Source organism: Glossina fuscipes, unplaced genomic scaffold (assembly GCF_014805625.2).
Source record: "Glossina fuscipes isolate IAEA_lab_2018 unplaced genomic scaffold, Yale_Gfus_2 88, whole genome shotgun sequence".
NCBI lineage: Eukaryota > Metazoa > Arthropoda > Insecta > Diptera > Glossinidae > Glossina > Glossina fuscipes.
This window is the reverse complement of record NW_023998442.1, coordinates 1,442,464-1,465,088: the sequence shown is the minus strand read 5'-3', so window position 1 is coordinate 1,465,088 and position 22,625 is coordinate 1,442,464. Positions and strand designations below refer to the sequence as shown.

The 22,625-nt window shown below is 33.4% G+C and overlaps 1 protein-coding gene and 1 long non-coding RNA gene across 6 annotated transcripts in view; both read left to right on the top strand.

Annotated features, from left to right (window-relative positions):
• The window catches only part of LOC119638422 (protein crumbs), a 37,873-nt gene that overhangs the window by 1,436 nt on the left and 13,812 nt on the right, over positions 1-22,625 (top strand). The window lies entirely within an intron of this gene.
• On the top strand, positions 15-3,048 carry LOC119638426. Its single transcript, XR_005247436.1, has 2 exons — positions 15-2,169; positions 2,230-3,048. It is a non-coding gene; the product is annotated as an uncharacterized LOC119638426 (long non-coding RNA).

The following is a 22,625-nucleotide window of genomic DNA, read 5'->3' as shown; positions in this document are numbered from 1 at the left end:
TGCGGTAGAGTTCTTTTCGGTCGTGGCGGTAATGAGTGCTCAGTCGGTGAAAAGCAAAACACTCATCGATTGGTCAAACATACACTAAGCTGCGGTCACCATTTCTCCATCTCTTTTTCTTTCCAATCTTCTTTTCGACGGTCACCCATAGAGGACATCACCTGAGTGATTGGTTATATAAGAAAATAAAACCCAAAAATTCTGGGAAGGAAGGGGCGGCTAGTTAAAAAGGAATCTAATTGTGTTCCATAAAAGTATCGAAAACAGAGCTCTTTTACATCGCTGAACAGGAAATGAGCGATTGGCCGCAGATTAGATTTTCTTCCCCATTGAGGAATAATGCCTTCAAGCTCATGTATGTGTAGTGCACATAATCTCACTGTGTGTACAAGGCTTTTTTTGACCTTTAAAATGTTGAGTTCTGCGCCCACTTTTTAGGAAATTGTGGTTTGTTGTGCTTAATTTGCACGTTATGAGTATGATGTCGATTACAACTGTTATTAATGTTGACGATTACAGATATGAATTACGAAATATCATCTACGAAATGGCATCTTCACGCTTGCCGTCATCAGCTGAGCGTAGCGTATCATAAGTTGTTGCAGTCAAACGAAACTACGTTGTTGCCAGCGATGAGCAATAGCGGCGAAAATCGACTGCCATATATCAAAAGTCATGATATCATAATTCTTTAGCACGGCATTATTCGACCCTATATAGGAAAACTTGATAAGAATATTTTAACCGCATTGTATTGCTCGCTCCGTTGCATTCAGCAGACATTATTCAATCCGCTTGTTATTGGTTTCAGTCGACGACTATTGCTCTGTCTTGACAAGGCGTCGATTATTATAACATTCTTAAAACAGTTAGTTTGCTTTCGGCACAGCATTGGTATTTCATCTAACAATGCATTGTCTTTGATTAACATTTTTTTACCATTTCCAGTAAAGAATGATATACAAACTATACTCATATAAACCTTGGTGACGCGTCGATGGCAGTTGTAAAAGGTAATCTCTTAAGCTTATTTTCTGAGATTGTGAGACTTAGCTGCCTTTCGGAGCTGACTAGACGGGAGCGATAAAAACAATTTGATATCAAGTTTATTCATTAAAGAAGGTTTCATGTTATATTGCGAGGGCTTATCAAAGGCGGGGACACAGCAAATTTTACACACGAGGTTATTTATAATGTAGGGCCAGTTTAATTTTCGTAATAGACCTACTTGGATCAGGCCAATAAAAAGGGAAAGAGGTGTACAATATTTTAGATTTTGATTTGCCATTTCGTTTGGTTGTTTTGGCTTTATTTCATTACAATCCAAAGTAGTTTTACCTTATATCGACAACTCGGTTGCATTTGCACTTGTAACTAGGCTTTCCTTTGGCCATACATTGGATAATTAAAGAAAGGAAAATACCAAGGCGATTATTTTAAAAAAAGTACACTGTATGAACTAGGGGATGAACAAATATTTAAATCGTCCGTCGTATGATCCGCACATACTGACGTCCCGCTGAAGAAAAACGGATCCATGAAACCGGACGTCTTCGAAAAATAAACATTGCTTCACTCAAAGGAACTCGACCTTTTGACTTTTAGAAAAATATGGCTTTGCCGGATCATCTGATTTCAACTGAGAAGCGCATTATCCGTCGTGACTCGATGTCTGATTAATCTTACCTTATACCTGATTTACTTTCCCAAATCTAACTTAAATACTAGCACTTCCTACCCGAACTAAAGATGTGTGAAAGCTTCTGACTTTACATTCTCACAATATATATGTTGTAGGTTATGTATGGCGTACTTCCGTGAATTACAAGCAGTTGGCAGGTCCAATTTAAATCCCCATAATGAGTGCAGCAAAAAAGAATAGCTTAACGAATGTATTAGATGTTTGCAAAAATTTTGATCGTATTTTCACTCGGAAAACACTGTGAGGAGTTAGTATGTGTATTAATGAAAATAGTTTCCATCATTTTCTAGAACATTTTACAATAGTTGTGGCAACACGGCAATACCATGGCGAAAGACCTTATATTGGTTTGGCAGCGATTCTCCCAACGAGCCATTTTCGCACCTTTTCAACTTTGCGGACCCGCGTGCCAGCCAAACCCGGCTGCATCGATCCCAACAAGTGGTAAAAAAAAGGAGCTATGTCTGGTGAGTACACTGGGTGTGGCAGAACTTCCCTTCCGAGCGTCAACAGTGTATTGTTCACAGCTCTTGCAACAAGTGGCCAAATAGCATTTTCAGTCAATTCGTGCCGCCATATTAAACCGTCGGAACCAAAACCGACAATTAGGATATGATGGAGCAACATCACCATAAGCCTCTGAACGTGTTTGATGTGCATCGGCAGCAGAGTTCTTCAAGTAGACAACAAAAGTAATGAATTTGGAACAAGATGAATTTTGAACGCTTTATCATTAGCGTCGGCATTGGCTGAATAAATCAATATTAAAATTCGGGACATCTTTGGTGTTGCGTCCTCTTCTTTACTTTTTTTTTTCTAAAATGCTCTTATATCATTTTTAAATAGAACAGCTCACATGAACACCAAGAGCAAGCAAAAAACGAATAAGAACTTATGCCACGTAATTACGAAAGTCTGCAGGGTTATTGTGAGAGTAAGTATGTCGGCAAGTAGATCTCTTTGAAATTTGATGTCATTGTTCCAAAATTTCTTACGACTCTATAATTGACTTATAATGCTTTCATAGCAATCCGGTTATTAATATTCTTTCCTTTAAAACAATACATAATAATATGTATGCAGGTATATATGTATATGTATACAGCAGTAAGCAGCATAAAGAAAGTAGGCTTGGGAATGGTAACAAAGTTGTTGTTATATATACATGACAGTTGTTACTCTTGTAATTCATTTCACTATAAACATCATAATGATAAAAAGCTGCAAGGAATGGAATAAGTTAGAGAAGAGAACTCTCTTTAACTTAACGAAACCCGTTTCCATCTCAAACGAAAAAGAAAGATGAAAAAAAAAAAAAAAAGAAAAAAAAAATTAAAAACAATTTGTTAAACTTTTTATAAAACCCGCCTAAACATACATAAAGTTAACAATAGATACCTTTTGAAACGGACGGCCCTCGACACATTCATTTCCAACTACAGACAAAGGTAAATGTAAAACCATTATCTAGCAACTGACAAAGTACTACATGCACGATCAGTTCAGTAACCTCCATAAGAAAAATTAACATTTGCTGGTATTGTTGATAAAATGTTTGCATATGTATACATATATATATGTATGGAATGAAATACGTGCAAGATGTTTTCAGTTTTTTTTTATAATTAGCGGATAAACTTATGAATAGAATGATGCAGACAATGACAGGCCAACAGCTAGACACAGATAAAACAATTACAGATATAAAGTTAATTTTCTTACAAACTAAACATACGTGGAAGCATGTGTTGTTATGAAAAACGCGTACAAAAAATTCTAATAATAATAATAATAAATAAATATGATGACGCATCGCAAAAGTATTTACCGTTAAGATTAAACGCCCTCCATTGTTAATGCTGTTTTCATATATAAGTTATATATAAGAGTTAAGTTATATATATAAGAGTTATCTAATTACCGTAACTTGGAATAATTGCGAGGAAAATGCTGATGATCAAAACTCATGCAGAATGTAGATTGTGTACACAATTTCTTTCATCAAACGACCCAATAAATATTTTTTTAATAGAAAAGTTACGTCCAAAGACGCATTTTCTTTCCTTTAATAGGGTTATGTAATTTGCAAAAGAAATTGTATTCATTTTTAGCCAACATGTTAATGGTTTGCATATGATATTTGATTGGGAGGATATAGCAGCATAGCCAGGAGATAGCAGCACACAACAGTACATAACAGCATTTATTGCCGGGCAACATATACATGTGATATGTATATATATTATAATTGTAAGCGAACGGTTGATCTGATTTAAGTGATTTTTACATTCAGGACCGAAGGATGAGGTTTATAATCATTTTGTCAAAACGTTTGCAACGTTCCCAGAAGGGAACCGCAGAAATTTCACATATATCCATACTCAGCATCAAAGTCTGAACTGATTTAAGCGTGTCCCCCTGTCCGGCTGCTGAAAATATTCTACTGAATGGGAAAATACAGGTATCGATTTCAAATTTAGCAGACACATCGGTAGCTTTCTCAGGCAAGTCAGCATTGAAAATGGGTTAAGGGCACGCCTATAATACTATGCAAAGTAAGAACACATCTGCTTTTCGAAAGGAATCAAAAATTGGTTCAGACAACCGCATTAAAATTTAAACGTATATTCTATGAGCGATGTTGTAGTACTTGCACAAAAACGGAGAAAATTGACCGCGCCCACCCAATATTGCAAATCAAAGAGCAATTTTTTTTCAATACCTTTATAATACGCAGAAATAAGCTTCAAAGACCCCACAAGTTATTAAATTCTCGGCCCGTTTGAAATTTTGGATGCACCTAAGCATGTCCGTCTGCCCATCTGCGCAACTGTGTAGTATCTATGCTAAACACTCCCCCATTAGCGGATATGAAGATATCGTCTACAAATTTTTAGAAGAGTACGGAAGTGACCTAAACTTCTCAAAGAACATATCTATGCCTATGCGACAAAAGCTTTTATTTTCAAGCAAACGCATCCAGGGAGATGTATGCCCATTCGGTAAGTGTTACGCTTTTACCGGCCAACTACTCTCACTCTAGATACGATCACATATCAAACGCAAAACGCAAAAGTGAGATTTACCAGCATTGGATATTGAAACCGGATATATCGACTTGATCGCTGTGTGTCTTAACTACTTGTTGGCTTTCGATATTTCATTGGAAGATAAAGAGAAGATCCATTCGCTCGATATATATGTATATATATATATATATATATGTCGATTGAGATCGTAATTGCAATTAAGATGCCACATCGAAACACATATCTAAATCAATTTTGCTACTCGCACAGATTAAAAATATATATGACGTTGTATTATATATTCCCATGCATACTTTTGAGCGTTGCAAACTCATCGCATCGTAAATCACCTGTGTTAGTCGTAAAAGTTGTAATACTATATGAAGTAGAGTATAGAATAAATATAAAGTCAAGCTTGAGAGCTTCGGAAAGGGAGCGTCTGATTTCAATGTAGCTGTTCACCTTTTGATGTTTACTGTTTATTATTTTTATTTCCTTTTTCCGAGCTAACCATCACTAAAACCTGCTACAAAGAGAACAAATGCTTGAGATTTGTTTAATTAAATTACAAACTATAAAGAATGAAAATCAATGGCCATAAATTCTAAACGCGCTACTGTTTATTGTTATTTCACATTAACGTCTTTTGGTCGTGAAAGCTATTTAAATGTCTTTTTTTTGCCATTTGTTAAAAAAAAAAAAAAAAAAAAAAAAAAATTAGAAAAAAACACGTCTGCCATAATAATAAAAAAATTATAATTAAATATTTTCAATGTAAATATTAATATAATGTTATCTACGTAAACATTGTGGGGCAATACCTTATAAGAAAAACGTTTACGGATTGGCAATGAACGCTTAATGCCAGTGTCACTTGCATGCATATATTATAACATTTCCCGTCGTCATATATTCGATTATAGCGAGTGAACACCGCCATATTCTGAAATAAAGCAAACATAACAAAACCCTAAATATCCATACATAGTTAAATAATTATATAAATTTTTTTTTTAATTTTCGGACTTTTAAGAGACTTTATTGGTCTTTTATGGATACCTTGGTTATGCAATTGAAATTTTTGCAATTTCCTTTTTTAGACGCCCAAATCAAAGGACTTTGAACTGAAATGTCGGATTGAGTTTTAATATTGTTACATACACTTATGCACAAAATGTAGGACCAATTTAATTTTATCTTCTTTAGATCCATCCAGTAGTCCAAACCTATTTCGTCGGCTTCAACCGCTCCGATACTATACACATGCGCGGATGTTTGTTCCAATCCTCGAAGACGAATGGCTTTCGAAAGTTTTCTATGACATCTTTTATGTCTTCAATTCTGTTAAACCTTTGTCCCCGGAGTGGTGTTTTGAGTTTCGATAATAGTTAGAAATCACATAGGACTAAATCAGGTGAGGACTGTGGTTGTAGAACGACATCTGCTGTATTTTTAGCGAAATGGTCTCAATGAGCCAACGCATTGTGAGATGGCGCATTGTCGTAACGCAGAAAAGAGTTGTCTTTCTACAACTCCGCAGTCTTTTTGCGAACCGCTTAAGGCAAACGACGCATAACGCTTAAGTAGTATTCCTTGCTAACAGTTTGACTCAGTGGTAGGAACTCATGGTGCACAACACCACGACAATCAAAGAAACCTGTTAACATTACGTTGATGTTTGAGCGACTTTGGCGCGGTTTTTTCGATCTTGGCCCACCTTTTGCACGATATTCGCTCGATTGATCGGTTGTTTTCACTTCATATGCTTAGATCCAAATCTGATCCACCATAATAATGCCTTTCATGACCAATTAATCTAAAGATTCCTCCTCAGATTTTAAAGCGAAGTCGTTTTAAAAAAATTGACTTTTTCGGAACTAAAGAAGATGAGACAATTTCGAGGCCCTTTCAAAATGTTGTTGACTGATCTTTTTGAAATGTCGACAGCATCAGCAAGCTCTCTACACGGTTCTTGAGCATCCAATCTTCAATTTATTTGACGTAACTTTCTTCGGTCGAGATTAACGGTAGTCCGATTAACTCGTTCTGGATATTCTTTGAGCTGCTTATACCATTTGTAAGCATTTCTTTCTGACAAAGTCTGCTGCAAAGTCTGCAGTTTCTCAAATTTTTATAGTTTCTAAATACGTCAATTGAAAAAGTTTTTTGATCACTTTTTAAAAATAAAAAACTGCCAAGTAGATGTCGAAAAATCCCTTTCACCCTTATCCTAAAGACAATTACTTTTTATCCAAAATGAAAAAGAGAATATCTTGAAGTATTATTCGAAACATTATTCCGGAGGTATGTAGGTCCTTGGAATAAACGTCGTCGATTTCACGTAACAAATTTTTCATTTTTCGAAAAAGTCGGTCAAAAATCGATCGTAAAATGGACTAAATAAAGTAGCCCAATCTAATAAGAAATCCAGGTTCTTTATTAGGAAGCCTTATTATAGAGCTATAAAGGATAATCGGTTGCAAATTGAACGAACCGACTCGAAAGGCACAATTTCGCTGTTAAAGTTTCAAAGGGTAACGCCGCGCTATTAGAGACTTTTTTGTTGGACAGGCATTAGAATAAAAATATTCGAGGAGCCATTCCCCAAGCCAGGCTTATCTAATGGCCTCTAAGGCCTGTAGTATAATTGATACAAACTTGAATCTAAACATATTAGAGATTTACAACCGGCTGTAGTCGAAGATTTACGATCACCACTCTATCATCAAAAAAAAAAAAAACGAAAAAAATAATTCTCAATACCGTGTAAATGATTTTTTCCGTTTTTTTACACATACGGTAGGGCCACCTGTAATATATTTCCGGAAATTTTGATTGCTTTATCTGTTAGAGCTTATAGGTAATGAACAGAAAATCTGATTTCAATTGCTTTTGTAAGCAGAGATGTTCTTAGTTTGGGGTGTAACGTGGGCTTGCTCTTTGACATTAAATTGACTCATTCTCTGTATAAATCTGCATGCAAAAGCTTCCAAATTATTGAAATTAATGAATGAATTAGAAATGAATAGATAAAAAATTAAGAAATCTCTTCCAAGTACTTGAAGAAGAGCTCGAAATTTCAAAAAAAAAAATGTCTTTCAATTAATGAACTTTTTTACCACATTTTAAATGATTCAAGCACATCTATTAATCCAATCAAAAGGAAAAATTTTTATAAAAAAATTTACAATGCCGTTACGTCTTAAACAATAGTAAATCTAAGTAGTATTAATTTAGTGACTGCATTAAAAAATCGGCTTTCTGAGCTGAACAAGGAAATACAGAGACGAGAAGTCGATCGAAGATGATTAAAAATGTTCAAAAAAAATCTATAGATCGCACTAACGTTTAGTGCCAGTAGAATTAATTGATTAATTGTAGCTTGCGTTACTATCATTTTTGTGGTACAAATGTCGCACCGCCAACAATTCTCCGAAAGTGAAGCAATGATGCCCACAGATGTTTAGTTTAAATTGTTAAATGTTTGCAGGAATGATGGACATCACAAGCTCCTTTAGTGAAGGGCACGAAATGTAGTCTTTATCTTTGTGCACTTCTCCCCTTTGCTTTGTATTCCCTTTTCCTCTTGAAAGAACAAAAAAAAAAAAGATACAGTGACGCTATAAATGTTGGGCACTGCATATTTAATAAAAAAGGCATGTTAATATGCCTGCTACATTTCATTTAAGGCCTATCTTTGATAAACATCGCCGTTTTCGAACATGGCTAACTCCCAAAGAACACGAATATTTGGTTCCGTGGTCTTTGAGACCATGCAAATTACAAAAAATGGGTTTCATTTTCAAGAATTTTACAGAAATATCGTAACGCGAAATTCAAATTACATATTTACGCACACAATCGTAAGTAATGTGTACTGAAGTAAGAAGTACTGAAAAATCGTGTAGTTTAAAACCCCGCATTTCGGGGGAAGGTATCCGTATTTTTCGAAACTAGCGTTTCTTCAGTGTTTAGCTATACATCATATTGCAAACTTTTTATTGAATTATAGGTATGTTAGTCGGTCGATCACCTTTTTTTACACAAAAATTTTATTTTTATGATCATTATTAATTTACCGAGAGAAATAAATTCTAAGACAAAAGTCTTAAAGCACTATGATCTTGAGATTTGAACCCAATGACCAATGAATTCTTAATCGAGATCCTTTACCAACTCACCCACTCAGGCGATATATAATATTAAAAAAATTAGTCTTATATTATATTAAACAAAAATAGTTGGCCGCGGTGAAGGGCAGACCATAACCGCTTTCAAATTAGTCTTGTGTCGAAGAACAAAAATTTTATAAGTTAGCCTTTAATGGACCATGGGCGTTGCAACGAAGAACGAAATCAAATATAGGAGGTACTATTAACGAACGGATTAACACCACTTTACCTTGATTACAGTATACGTAAGCTTTAAGTTGTTTGAGACGCATATTTGCGGACATTGAAAGCGGAAGGAAAGTTTTAACGTCCCTTATATGATGGATACACTGCTTGAAACTTATTTGGCTACAATTGTGTCAGTTGAAACTAATCGCGATTGCAAATTTTCAGCCCAAATGAGATAGATCGTGCCCACGACTTGAATTCGGAACGATCTTTTTTTGGTTTATCTAAAGCCACGATTATCTCAATTAGATCAGTAAGTCATATTTTAAATAGTGAACTAGACCTGAGAAGGTTATTGATAGTGATAATTATTGGTGGCGCTTCCAATATAACAAAACAATGGTACACTCAAACCTGTTTTTGTGCGGTCTTTTTTTATGCGCTTTTTTTTGTGCGATTCTTTTTTTGTGCGGTATATGAATATCGACACATTGAATTTCGCCGAGAGGTTAGGTCAATCTGAACTGTGTTGGCATCACTTTTTTTGCTATCAGTGTGTATGTACACATTGCAACAGCCATTTTCATACCTATTGCATCAGCCTATTTCATTAGGCATGCATAATTTTGTAATGAGATTAAAGGTAAATTAATTGTTTTCCCTATTTAGATATAGTTTTTTATGATTTTGCTTTGCAGCAAATTGGAAAAGCATTTTCTTAAAATAGATAACAATTCTCAAAGAAGTTTGAAATTCCAAAAAGAGCTTCGATTGTGTATATCTGGCTATCGCGACGTTTACAAACAGCTGACCAAACGACCGTCGTCGCAAAAACTTATCACCGACTACATGTTAACAAAAAATAAATCAACTGTAGTATCTTCAAGTGACGAAAGCGATTACGAACCAGTTCATCGCAAAAATATGCGCGTTTTGAACTACGACGAGTAGTATTGAATTATGTACATTTCGAAAATTTCTCCTTGTTTAAAATTAGAAATTAAAATTTTTTTAAATGTTTCAATGTGTAATTTAATTATTTATTTTGTTTGGAAAGCACTTTCTTGCTATTTCGTGAAGCTTTGACATATTTTCTAAGTGAGACTTTTTTTATGCGGTCCCTCTCTACCGCATAAAAAAAATTTTCTTTGATATGCTGTGAAAAATTATTTCTTATAGCTATTTATGAAGTTTTTGAATATTTTTTTTGTGCGGTTTATTTTCTGCGGTCCCTATCAACCGCACAAAAACAGGTTTGACTGTACATGATTTTGAATTGCGTCATCAAAGCGCTAAGCTCGGTAATTGTTTGTAACATGCAAATTGAAATTCAGGGATTTCCTAAAATATGTGCACATTTCATCAACATCAAGCTAATCAAGTTTGTCACCCCGCACGACTCTCGATCATCACCCATTGTCGCTGTAGTTGGTTGGTTAGTTGCATCTTGTTGATGGAATTGGGAAAAGACGCGTGATGGACCAGGTCTTGAGTAAAATGATAACTTTTAAATATTTTTCAATAATATATTTCGGAGAATCACATCCATTATTCTGATTATACATTTAAATATATATTTAAATGTAACTAGCAAAGACATGGACCAACGATTTACCATAGGACTGTTAAGTCACCGACAGAGTTCGCTTTTGGTTCCTGCCTTTACCATTTATATTTAAATATAACTTCGAGCTCTTGTTCTGATTTATTTATGTATATAACAATCAGGATCAGAACTGATTCTCTGCCTGTTCAACCTATAGGAAAGATAACGAAAAATAATTTTTTTGACTTTCATTGTCGAGAATAGGCTTAGGAGAGCTAAACATTTTAGTTTATTAAGCATTTAAGTCTCCGGGTATAGCATACAGAGATCAAAAATTGAAAGAAAATATCTGTCAATAGTATCGATCTTTTAGTAAACACGAGCGCAAGTAATAGATATTTAAAATAATTATATGTTTAAAATGTACGTGAATATAATCTTGTGGTGGTTGTTTTTAAGTTATTGTCTTATTTTCTCATAAAATTGTCGTAAGTTTATTATCTATTTTTACGACAGTGTCAGTAATTGCATAAAGATGTGTATATTTGTCATTGTTGTTGTTGTTGTTGTTGTAGTTCACATGTTTCCATTCACTAGAAAATCATTTATTTTCGTTGTGAGAATCGTGTTTAAAATCAATTTATTGTCAATTCCAAGGAATACAATAAAATTCTGAATTATTTTTATAGAGTTTCTTTTTTTTTATATATATATAGGAAGTATATAAGGTTTATGAAGTGATTGCACATTGAAACATTGTAACATTGAAATAAGCTTGTGAATCTCCACAGAGGTATTAGTACCAATAGCAAAGTCAATTCGACTATGCCTGCTTATCTGTCTATCTGCAAAAATGTTTTATTTGATCTTAAAACCTTGTTTAGGAAAAGAAAATTGATTCCAAATTTTTTCCTCTCAGTCTGGTCAGTTGATGGTCATGGATGAACAGCGTAATAGGTAAGAATCGCGACTGCCAAGTCATTGTACGCGGGTTCTAATCTCAAGTGTAATAGAGTTTACTTTAGTCGTAGCTATAGAGAGTGCTTTGTGCGTAAAGGCATGACACTTACCGATTGGACACATCTGCTAGGCTGTGGCCATATCCGGCCCATTTTCTTTCTCTTTATCAAATTGCTTACAGGAATTTAATAATTACTATTCGCGATTTTCATTTTTCTTTACTTTAAATTGTATTTTCCTACTTCACTGACTTAATGGACATTTTTTATTTTCATCTAGTTATGGAAGGAGATTGATGTAAGAGTTTCAATATAACGCGGTGGTTAATCCTACACCACGTCTCCTAGTCCAGTTATTCATTCATTTTGTGTAAAAAAATTTACACATTTCAGGCAAAGGCATACGTTTCACTGGTCCAAGTTTAACAAACTTCAATAATTTCCAGAAATTTTATTATTTTTCAATTTCCTTCATAAAAAATTAGAAATTCGAGTTCGTGGTCCCATAACGGCTGGCTTTTCATGATAACCTCTATATAAGTTGAGGTCACAAAAAGTAAACCTATATGATCCAAATTCTCTACTGTTAACTTTAAGCTATGGACCCATTTCTTCTTCATGGAATATTAAAATTAAATCTTTTTCTGAAGGGCTTACTATTGGTAACAAATTTTGTATGGAGTTCAAGAAGTACGCCCATGTGATTTAAATTCGGTCCATTTAATTTTTATGCCAAATTATTATCATGACCAAATGACACTAACAATTAGTCTCGTTTACCACCTAAGGGTTTATATTTCTAAAAATCCTTCTATGCGGTGGTATCCCAAAAATACACCTGCGTAATCTTAGTTCGGTAACGTTGATTTCTTGTCAATTTACTATTATGAAACAATTTTTACAATGAATTATTGAAAATTAAACCTTTTTACCATACAAATATTCACTTTTGCTAGGAACAGTTATATGGCAGGGAGTTCGAAAATAGCCCAAACTAAATTTTTTATACCAATTTGTCTTGTCGAAAAATTTTGAAGATTGCAATTTTTCTCTATATTGCGACTTTTCAAAACAAAGCGTGGAGGGCTCGCAAAAAGGGACCGATCCGAACCGCTTTCAATAGCTTTCGTCCGTGGGTCAAAGAAATTCATTGTACAAAATTTCATCAAAATATCTTAAAAATCGCGACTTGTAGGTTGAACCCAATTATACATGGGCAGACATCGGACGGATGAACAAGCTTAGCTTCAGCTTCATCATCATCATTTTCTGAATCGAGTCTCTGTACCACAAGTGATGTAGGTAAAATGCCCAAACAGCTGTCAAATTGCAACACAAAACTATAGGGTTTACACGCGCTTATAATCGATCCAAGCTTTACTCTATCTTAAAGGCAAGTATAGCGGGCATAACAAAAAAATATATATATACATTTTTTTTTGTTTTTCTAATAATTGGAACAATATTTTAAAACCTCCAATAATAATGTATACGCGTAAGGAAAAAAATGACGTATTCAAAACCTGTTATCGCATCTAGATGGCATACTTTTTTTGTGAAAAAGCATTTAAAATAGAATTAAGAAGAAAACGGAAGTGAATTTAAATGTAGGTTTTTTTTTTAACTTAAAGAGCAAGGAGGAGTTACGATGTTAAATTCAAATTATATTTAGCATAAATTTTAAATTACTTGAAATCATCAATGACTGAATTTACTAAATACTCAGTCATCTATCAAATCCTTTAAATGCTTACAAATGATAAACATTCTATGTAGAAATTATCTGTTAACGTTAGATTTTATTGAATTACAGTTTGAGTTCCTACAGCTATAGCAAAACGTAAACTGAAGTTCTTATCAAACTGTACTATAACAGTTTCTTCAAATTAATTCTCGGCCAAAAATTGTCAGCGTTTACTCTACAAAGCAAACGCATTCTCCTTTTACTCGAATTCACGCGTCATACTGTATTCTTCGCTACGACATTCGATCAGTTGACGACAAGAACAGAATTTTTCCTTCTAGTAGGCAAAACAAATAAAAGTAGGGGCAATACATATCATTCATTTCCAAAAAGGAAATTTTTAACAAAGACGTTAAGAAATAGCGACTACTTCCTTTGCTTTTAAACTGTCTATCGCAATATGTTAAAAATCATAAAATAATCCGGTAATTATTAAATTACTTAACAGTTTTTTTTGCAAGTAAACGTATGGGCGAACTTTATTATTGAGGTGGAAAAATGAAAGCCAAGCAAGCAAGAATATTATATTCGGCTACGACCGAAAATTTTGTATGCGTCACCACTATTCTAAAAAACACTAAAAAAGGAAAAAAATTAATTTCCGCAATCTATAATATTGTGTGGGCGTGGCTATTTTTTCTATTTTTCTAGAAAAAGTGGAAATTTATATTATCCGCCTGATGCCGACATGTCCAATCTTGCGACCGTGAGCAACAGCAACCAGCAGACAGATGGACAGACGGACTGACAAACATGTTTAGAACGGTTCTCAGTTGACACTAATGATACATAGACGTTATAAGGTCTCTGAAGGTTCTTCCCAGGTGCGACAAACGCGTTAAACAAGGAGTCAAAGTTCAATATTCTGCTTTCAATGTTTATGCCAAATTTGAAGCGTTTCGCTACATTTTTGCGATCATAAATATATTTACTGCGGACGGACGGACACGCTAAAAACCGGTTTAGAATTTGATGTTTTGTGTTCTGTGAGACTTTCTGGTGAGTTGCAAAAATATACCTCACATCTTTCAATGATCGGTATAAAAAGAAAGAAAAAATTCTCGAAAATTAAATCACGTTCAAGTTGCCTAAAACAATTGTTAATGCTTCTTGGCATATAAGTAAAGTACTCTAGTTAAACACAAGAAAGCTTTTGTCTACTTAAGGAAAGCTTTCTGAAGCTTTTAACCAATTCTTTTCCATGCCTTGCCCTTTTACAAGAGAAAGATAAGCAAGCAAAACACATAGCGGGAATCGTGAAGAAAACTAATATAAATCGAAAACGTGCCAGATATGATACATAATCAAAAAAGGAAATTCCTCAGCTTTCGTGATAAACAGATATTCCAACAACATATATCCCAAAAAAAAAAAAAATTGTTTTTTTCACATGCAAATTTTTGTGTTAAACAAGAAAATGTCGTTTCCCCAGAAATGTAAGAAACATTGCCGCAAACATTGTACTCATCCTATTTAGAGGGCTACTAAACACGAATCAGAGAAAATCAACCGTTGGTTTGACAGCTAACTAAACAATTTTTACTTTTTGCCGTGTTGTATAAAAACATTCTGTCAGCTGTTCAAATGCAAAACGGAAAGAAAAAAGTAAATAGCATTCAATAAAATAAATATATTAATGAAATAGCAGAAAATTAAGTAAAGTTTTATTTATGAAATTTTTTAAATGAATTAATTTACACCGTCATATGAGCAAACCCGCAAGCAATGACCCACTTACCTTTTAAAATTGATGTTGAAATAAAGTGTATGGCATTCGCTGTATTCATTATTTATACAAAAGGCTTAACAAATATTTGCATTAAGAACACAAGAACACTTTGTTTACTATCTCATTACACAGAATGTTGTTCATCAGGAGTTAATACTTTATTTAGTCACTATTCGACAGCAAAGCAGAAACATCAACAATTTGGATTATAATAAAATGAGAAAGTTTGCGTAGATATGATATAACGTTTAATCGAGAATTTTAAGCAAACTGGCAGACAGATTGCAGCTTGTGAGCTAGAGAGTCTATTGAAGAAGTGTTTTTTCATGCAAGTGATGAAAGTGAATTCAGTCAGCTATTCAACAACATTGACCTACGCCAGCAAGATGAAGCATATAATTATGCAAGTACGTTGGAGCATTTGACATTGATTTGAGCTTCTTTGATATTCAATAGCAAACACAATATACAATTTCTCTATATCGAATTAAATTACGATCATACCCATAATGCCAAATGTTGCATGGAGAAAGGAAACCTTAACTGATACAACTCACATAAAAGTGAAAATATCACCCTCCTAAGGCACATCGTTTTGAGGCCCAATTCAATTATTAGGAACACTCGGTCCTTTAGTACGAATATACGCCAGTTTTATTTCGTTGTGGGTTTAGAAGATTGCACCATTTGGCACAATTCGTCAATGTCGGCAAAGTTTTCATAAAACGGCTTCAACTCTTCCAAAAACACTAGGAATTTTTGAAGTAAAGATTTGAGACCTGTAAGTGTGATAAGGGTCCGATAGTTCACCTGGTTGAGATAATCACGGTTTAACTATTGAATTAAAAGCTATGGGTGCAGCTAATGCCGTCACAAAATCTATGAACGATCCGATTATTATGCAAAAAATGTAAGCGTAACGGAGTATTCTGTTACGTTTTTCTTATCCTCGACAATTGTAGCTTGTCAGCTTGCTTTAGATGCGATTGAGAGGCAGACAAACGCATTTCGCTCTTGGGGAGCTCTAGCCAATTGAAATAACATGCGCAAAGGGTATTTAGCCTTTAATTTGTATTGGAACTATTTTGACTGATGCTGAATTCATTCATTGTATTTAAGGTTTCGTTTGACAAATTGTTCAAATGCCATCGCCAAAGAATGATGTTAACATATATTTGCTCTAATTCCGACAATCATCCCGTCGACTTTGCCCGCTAATCAAGCAATTTGCTATAATTCCAAATTTTTCTTGAATTACACTCATACATGACCAAATTCATAGTCGTTTTTTCAATGCAACAGTTGTTAACAAATACAGACCATGAAAATAGACATTCGATGTTATGGTAAACCTCGTCTATCACGTGTAGCCCACATAATAGCTACTATCTGTGAGTTGTAGGCTATAAACATTATACCAAAAAGAAAGAGGAAGATAAAGTTTACTCGCATGCCATAGGCAATGCAATGCGTTTTATACGAAACGATAATGCGGATATAATGTTGGCTGGAAGCGGAGAATCGTGCATTGATCCACTATCAATTGCTGGGTTTTGTAGAATACGGGCCTTAACGAAATTCCAAGCTAAGCCTCGTGACCTTTTGACAAGAATCGCGATGGGTTCGTTATGGGCGAAGGCGCCGCAATATTGCTATTGGAAGAACTAGAACATGCTTTGCAACGTAAAGCAAACATTTTAGGAGAAATTTTAGGCTACGGGTTGTCAGGTGACGTCTATCATATCACTTATAAAAGATGCGCACATAACTAAAGACGACGTGAGATATGTTAACGCACATGCCACTTCCACACCTGCAGGCACATAGCCCTGCTTAGAAATAAGTATTTTTTTACTAATTTATTTGGAAGTTTTATTTCATTGCCTTGTCTATGAACCGTAAATTACACTTTTTTCTGCATAGCTACATAGATATTTATATTTTGTGTATGGTATTTTTTTGCTTCTTCATATTTCTTAAGCACTTTTCTCAATCACAAAAAAAAAAGTTTTATCTTCTTTGCAAATCGTAAGTATCACGAAAGAGAAAACGAATATAGCTGTAAGTACTTTTTTACTTATTTTAGAAACTTTCCGTTATTTAAGATTTGACCAATACACTTGAACATCTACGTAGTTTAGCACTTATGTATACTGCTACGAGGTTTTTTTCTTAACACTTTTCTCAATCACAAAAACTGACCGAGAAAACACGATAGACAACGGAATAGAGCTAAATATAGGAATAATTATTTTTTCATTAACTTCTTTAGAAATCTCATGCCTTCGCCTTAGCTGAAATGTCGACATATTTATATGTCTATTTATTGTTTCTTTAATATTCTCTAACGTTTGTAAGCTCTTTTTAAACACTTTTACCACTTTTATCGTCTTTACAAATCGTAAAAACCACGAAAGACAACGAACAGACCTGAATGTAGGAAAAATTATTTTTTAATTAACATCTTTAGAAATCTCATGCCTTAACTACGTACCGTAAATTTTATTTTGTATAAACCGCAATACCTTTATATGGTGACATATTTATATTCTTGCTTACGATTTACTTAATGCTTTTTTAATATTTGTAAGCTTTTTTTAAACATTTTTGTCATTGAGAAAAATGTCCGCAAAGAATTCTATCTTTACAAACCGTAAAAACCGCATAAGACCGAACGAACAATGTAGAAATAATTACTTTCTTACATACTAGAAATTTTTTATTATTCGAAATTTACACAATATATCGATCGATCGTTTATATTCCGTATATGAAAGTCTGCGTAGCATAGCCTTTTTATTTTTACGGATGTTTTTTTTCGAAATTTTTTACACCTTTTCTTAGCATTTTTCTAATCTAATCACACACTTCCGTAAAAAAAGCCTCTTCCTACTTTCGCAATTATTTCGCAAATAAGAACTAATCAGAGTTTGATGTCAAGAGTTCGGCAATTTTTAATAGAGTTCAGAGAGTAAAATGCTACTTATATTAACTGTCAATGTGCATTGTTTTGTAATAATTGATTATTATGAAAATAATGAGATCAATAGCAAAGAAGAGAATTTATGCTTGCAAATATGAGTAGTAGAATGAGAAAAAAAGGAGTTAGTTAAAAACGTTTTCTCTCGCTTTCTCTCTCACATTTCATAAACGCATACATAACTTTAGTTATGAAGGCATGCTTAAGCTTGATCGTAAATAAAATCGAGTTTAGGAATTCATAAACTTTTACAAAATAATTTGCATTTTTTTCTTTTACTTTTTTTAAAGTATACATGAATGAAATTGTATTTATTTCTGTTGGTTATAACGTAACCCACTGAAGTGAGTCCGACACGAAGGTTTCATTTCAAAATTTATTATTTTATGTATCTATTTCTTTACGTTCACACATTCATTTACAATAGAGAGCATACATATGTTTTATTTAGTTAGAAAGTTATACACACGCATTATAAGCGTAGAAAATGAAATAATGAAAATTTACTTTGAAATTATTGCGTGAAAGGTAACTTTAAGTTAATTTTAAACGCTTTTTTATACATGAACACACATGTAAGCGTGTATTCGTGCAAATGAAAATATAAATGCATTATACACATCTGTGTTCAAAATATTAGTCGAAGGATAATAAGTAGTATATTCATTTTGTCAAAGCGTTTGCAAAACATAGAATGATATATATACAAAAAGTATATATTATTCTTGATCAGCATCAAATTCTTAATCGATTTAAGCACGCTTTTCTGTCCGTGGACGTCTGTTGTACACGTTCTCCTTGGCACAATAATGAAGTTATTGATTTCTAATTTGGTAAAAACATAGCAAGTTCTTGCACGCAAGTTAACATTGAAAATTAACCAAATCGGTCAAAGAACACGCCGAATCTAATTTGCTTACTTGTTTGAGAACCTGTTTGATTTACCAGTGCATTCAGAATGTTAATACCAGGGACCGCCCTTAGATGATTCGTTTGTCAGCCACACCACAAAAATATAAATATAAATATAATAATAATAACAACAATTAAATGATGGTATAAGTGTAATGGTAAGAATTATTTTTTCAGGTCATCGTGTAGAATATGCCCATTCTATAAATGATATTAGAATACCAGGCTCTACTATTTGTTTGAGCGTACATATATATATATATAAATAAATATTTTCCAAATGTGAGTACCAGTTGGTTAAAGATGTGGGTATGCATTTCTTAATGAAATTCATTAAGAAAGAATGTTATTGTGTTAAATTCATTGCACCAAATATAACAAATTTTTTTAATCATCACCCTACAATAATGACCGAAATCATTTTAGAGTCCAGCTGACGATGAATGTGCCACGGGACGAAAGCCGCAGGCTTGTTTTGCTTTGCTTTGGTCACATACTTTTAAGATCGGACTGACTATAGGTATAAGTGCTTGAAAGGAAGATTCTGGTTCCTTGTAGCTATAGCCTGTTCGCCTATTGTCTGTTGTGAAAAAGCTTATGGTCTCAAAAATTGAAATAAAAAGGTAAAATTAGGCGTACATAGCAATTAACATTGTTTTTAAGACCGAAATTTAAAAAAAGAGAAAAACAAAAAAAGTTTAATTTTGACATCACATATATCATCATAATCGTGTTTAACTTATATGCTTTGTATTTCTTAAGCATTTACACAATTTAAGCTGAGAGATAAAAGAAAATTGAAGAAGATAAAGAAAAAAGGTTTAGGAAAACTTTTGCTTTCAATAAAGCTCATAAAAAAATATCAGAAAAATTGTGTTTTTGCAAAAAAGCGCACGAAATTTCCCTTCTGCATATCCACTCTAGGATTTACTATGACGACTTTTACTTATTTTCCAATATTCGAAAAATGATTTCTTAAGGAGATGGAATTTTGTTATTATATTAATATTAAAAATATTTTCCCAAATTACGCGAAAGCTTTTTCTAAATTATTTTATATGAAAAATTTAAACGAGAAGCAAATAAAACGGTTTTTTCGTCAATGTGAATTTTGAAAATTTATATATAGAAGCCGATCGACATAGTAAGGGATACCATCACTTGCATACCGAATGTTTACTCAAGGATGTTGTTATTTTTCACCAGAGATTTGTGATTTTTATATCAAGTTATTATGCCGAAATACGACTACTTAGGAATTTTTGTCATAAAATTTTGAAAATTGTAAAAGTAGGTATATAGGGAATGGTCGTAATAATAGTCCGAGTGATTCCATTTTCAGTAGATTTCGTCTCTGGGCTAAAACCAGTCAGTGAGCAAACGATTGAATTTCGAAAAGGGCAATATGCTTATTTCTTTAATAGATATTGCTTTAACACCTGACTACAGTTTACAATAGTCTACAATAGCCTTCTGAACGCTCAGTGTCAAAATATTACTAACCAGCCTACTGAAACTCCTTTGATCAAGAAAATGTTTAAAAAAAAATTTTAGATATTTCACGAAGGGGTAATTAAATCTTCATTCATTTTTTCTTAGTCCTCTCCCGATATCTTATATACGCAGTATACTAATGTGCTTATTGAGAAATAATTCAAATTCAAAATTAACCAAAATAAAATGAATAAAAGTTCTATTCAACGACCCTGCGCCTTCAGAGCTTGACGTGCCGACTTCCATTTAACGGCTAACTCTTGTTTTCTTGTATTTTTGTGCCACACGTTCGCTCTCTTCTCTTTCTACTGATCTCCTAGGCATCTAAACTTTACGTATATATAAGCGCGTTTATATGTGTAAGATTTTCAATCGATTTAATCATTTCCCTCTGTGGGTGTGACTCCGATATAAGGCCGCAGTACAACCACATCTTTGCTTAAATTTTTATACCATAGACCATTTGTAGTACAGGGTATATTAAGTTAGTCCGTACAAATGTAACACGTACGAGATATTTTACCGATCGATTCAGAATTATAATCTGAATTGATCTAAGCCTGTCTGCCCGTCTGATGTCTGTCCATGTAAATTTATGTTCAAGCTACGGGTAATTTTTGAGATATATCGATTAAATTTTGTACAGCAACGTATTTTGACCCAAGGCGGAACGCTATTAAGATTGGCCGGCATCGGTCTATTTTTTGGACCACTCCCCAGAAAACGTCCTGTTCCGAAAAATTTTTATACGAAAACTAATTGCCATTTGCAAAATTTCTCGGCAAAAGTAGCTAATCAGTAGTACTTCGGCGTTCTGGATTGGTATGAAAACTTTCGAACGGCTATGGCAATTTTTGAATCCTCTCTCATAGAACGAAAAATGATGTTCATATGACAAAAAGGTCTAATTTTTAATGCTTCGTGATGAAAATCAGAATATCAGTAGTTATTTAAGAAAAAACATTAACTGTACTTGATTTGGACAATTTCGGCCTATTTTTTGTGTCCTATCCCGTAGAAGATTTTTTTCGAAAATCGATGCTATGTAGATTAAAAAATTTTTTCATATAAAAATAAGAATTATATTAGATAATAGTAGGATATTTAACGATTGGCCTTGCCCGACTATAACGTTCTTAGCTGTTTGCACTGAAAATGCTGCACATGCAGTTGCCATTTCATTTATACGTGTACGCATATATATATATATATATATATATATATATGTAGATAACGCATACATATATAAATTTATATACAATATTATATACAATTTTTATTACATACATATATCTGTATATGTAATATTTGTAATAAATGTAAATAGATATCTATCAACCATGACCTCCCGACGTCGTCTATTGTTGGAATGGAAAGAAAGCCATCAATTTGCTTTAAAGTTGATGACAATTTCCTTATCTTGCAATTAAGTAAGGAGTAAAGAAAATTTAACCTGGCGCGAATTTGGATTTTTCGCTTTTTTATATTTTATTATTTTAGTCACGCATTTCGTTTCATGTATATTTCCTTCTTTGCATCGTAAAAGACTGGAAACAAGTATAAAATGTAAAAATGAAACTCCAATCCTCGAACAGAGAAGGCTAAAGTGCTGCATATGCTCAGTTTATATATAATTTTAGGGCAATATTTTTATTTGTCCATCCGTCTGCTTGCTACTAAAAAAGAGATAACATATTAAAACTCGACGCATATATACTTTGTTCAATTTAAGAAATTTGATGTAAACTTCACTGTCAACAGTCTAAGGTATAATAAAAGTACACTGTTATGATAGCACAAATTAAGGAAAATTATCTCTAAAAGTACCAAACAAATTCATATATGTACATATATATTCATCATTAATCTGGAAGATAAATTGAAAATCTTCATCAAACGATAGAGAGGAAGTGTAGGGAAACATATTTCCCACACATAAGAAAAAATCCTTATCGATTTCTCTAAGAGACAGCGTTACTCTGGTCTGTGAACATTTGCTACAAATAGCGTCTATGGCATTGAATTGCAATTTAAAAGCGAGATTAAAAGTAATTTAATTGGTGTCCTGTAGGGAATTGTTGTTGCTTGCGTTGACTTTCTTATTCAATTAAAAGAAAATTTTAAACAAATTATGATTGACTCTTGATTTCAACGATTTAAAGGCAGTAATTCCAAAGTGAAAGGCGAACG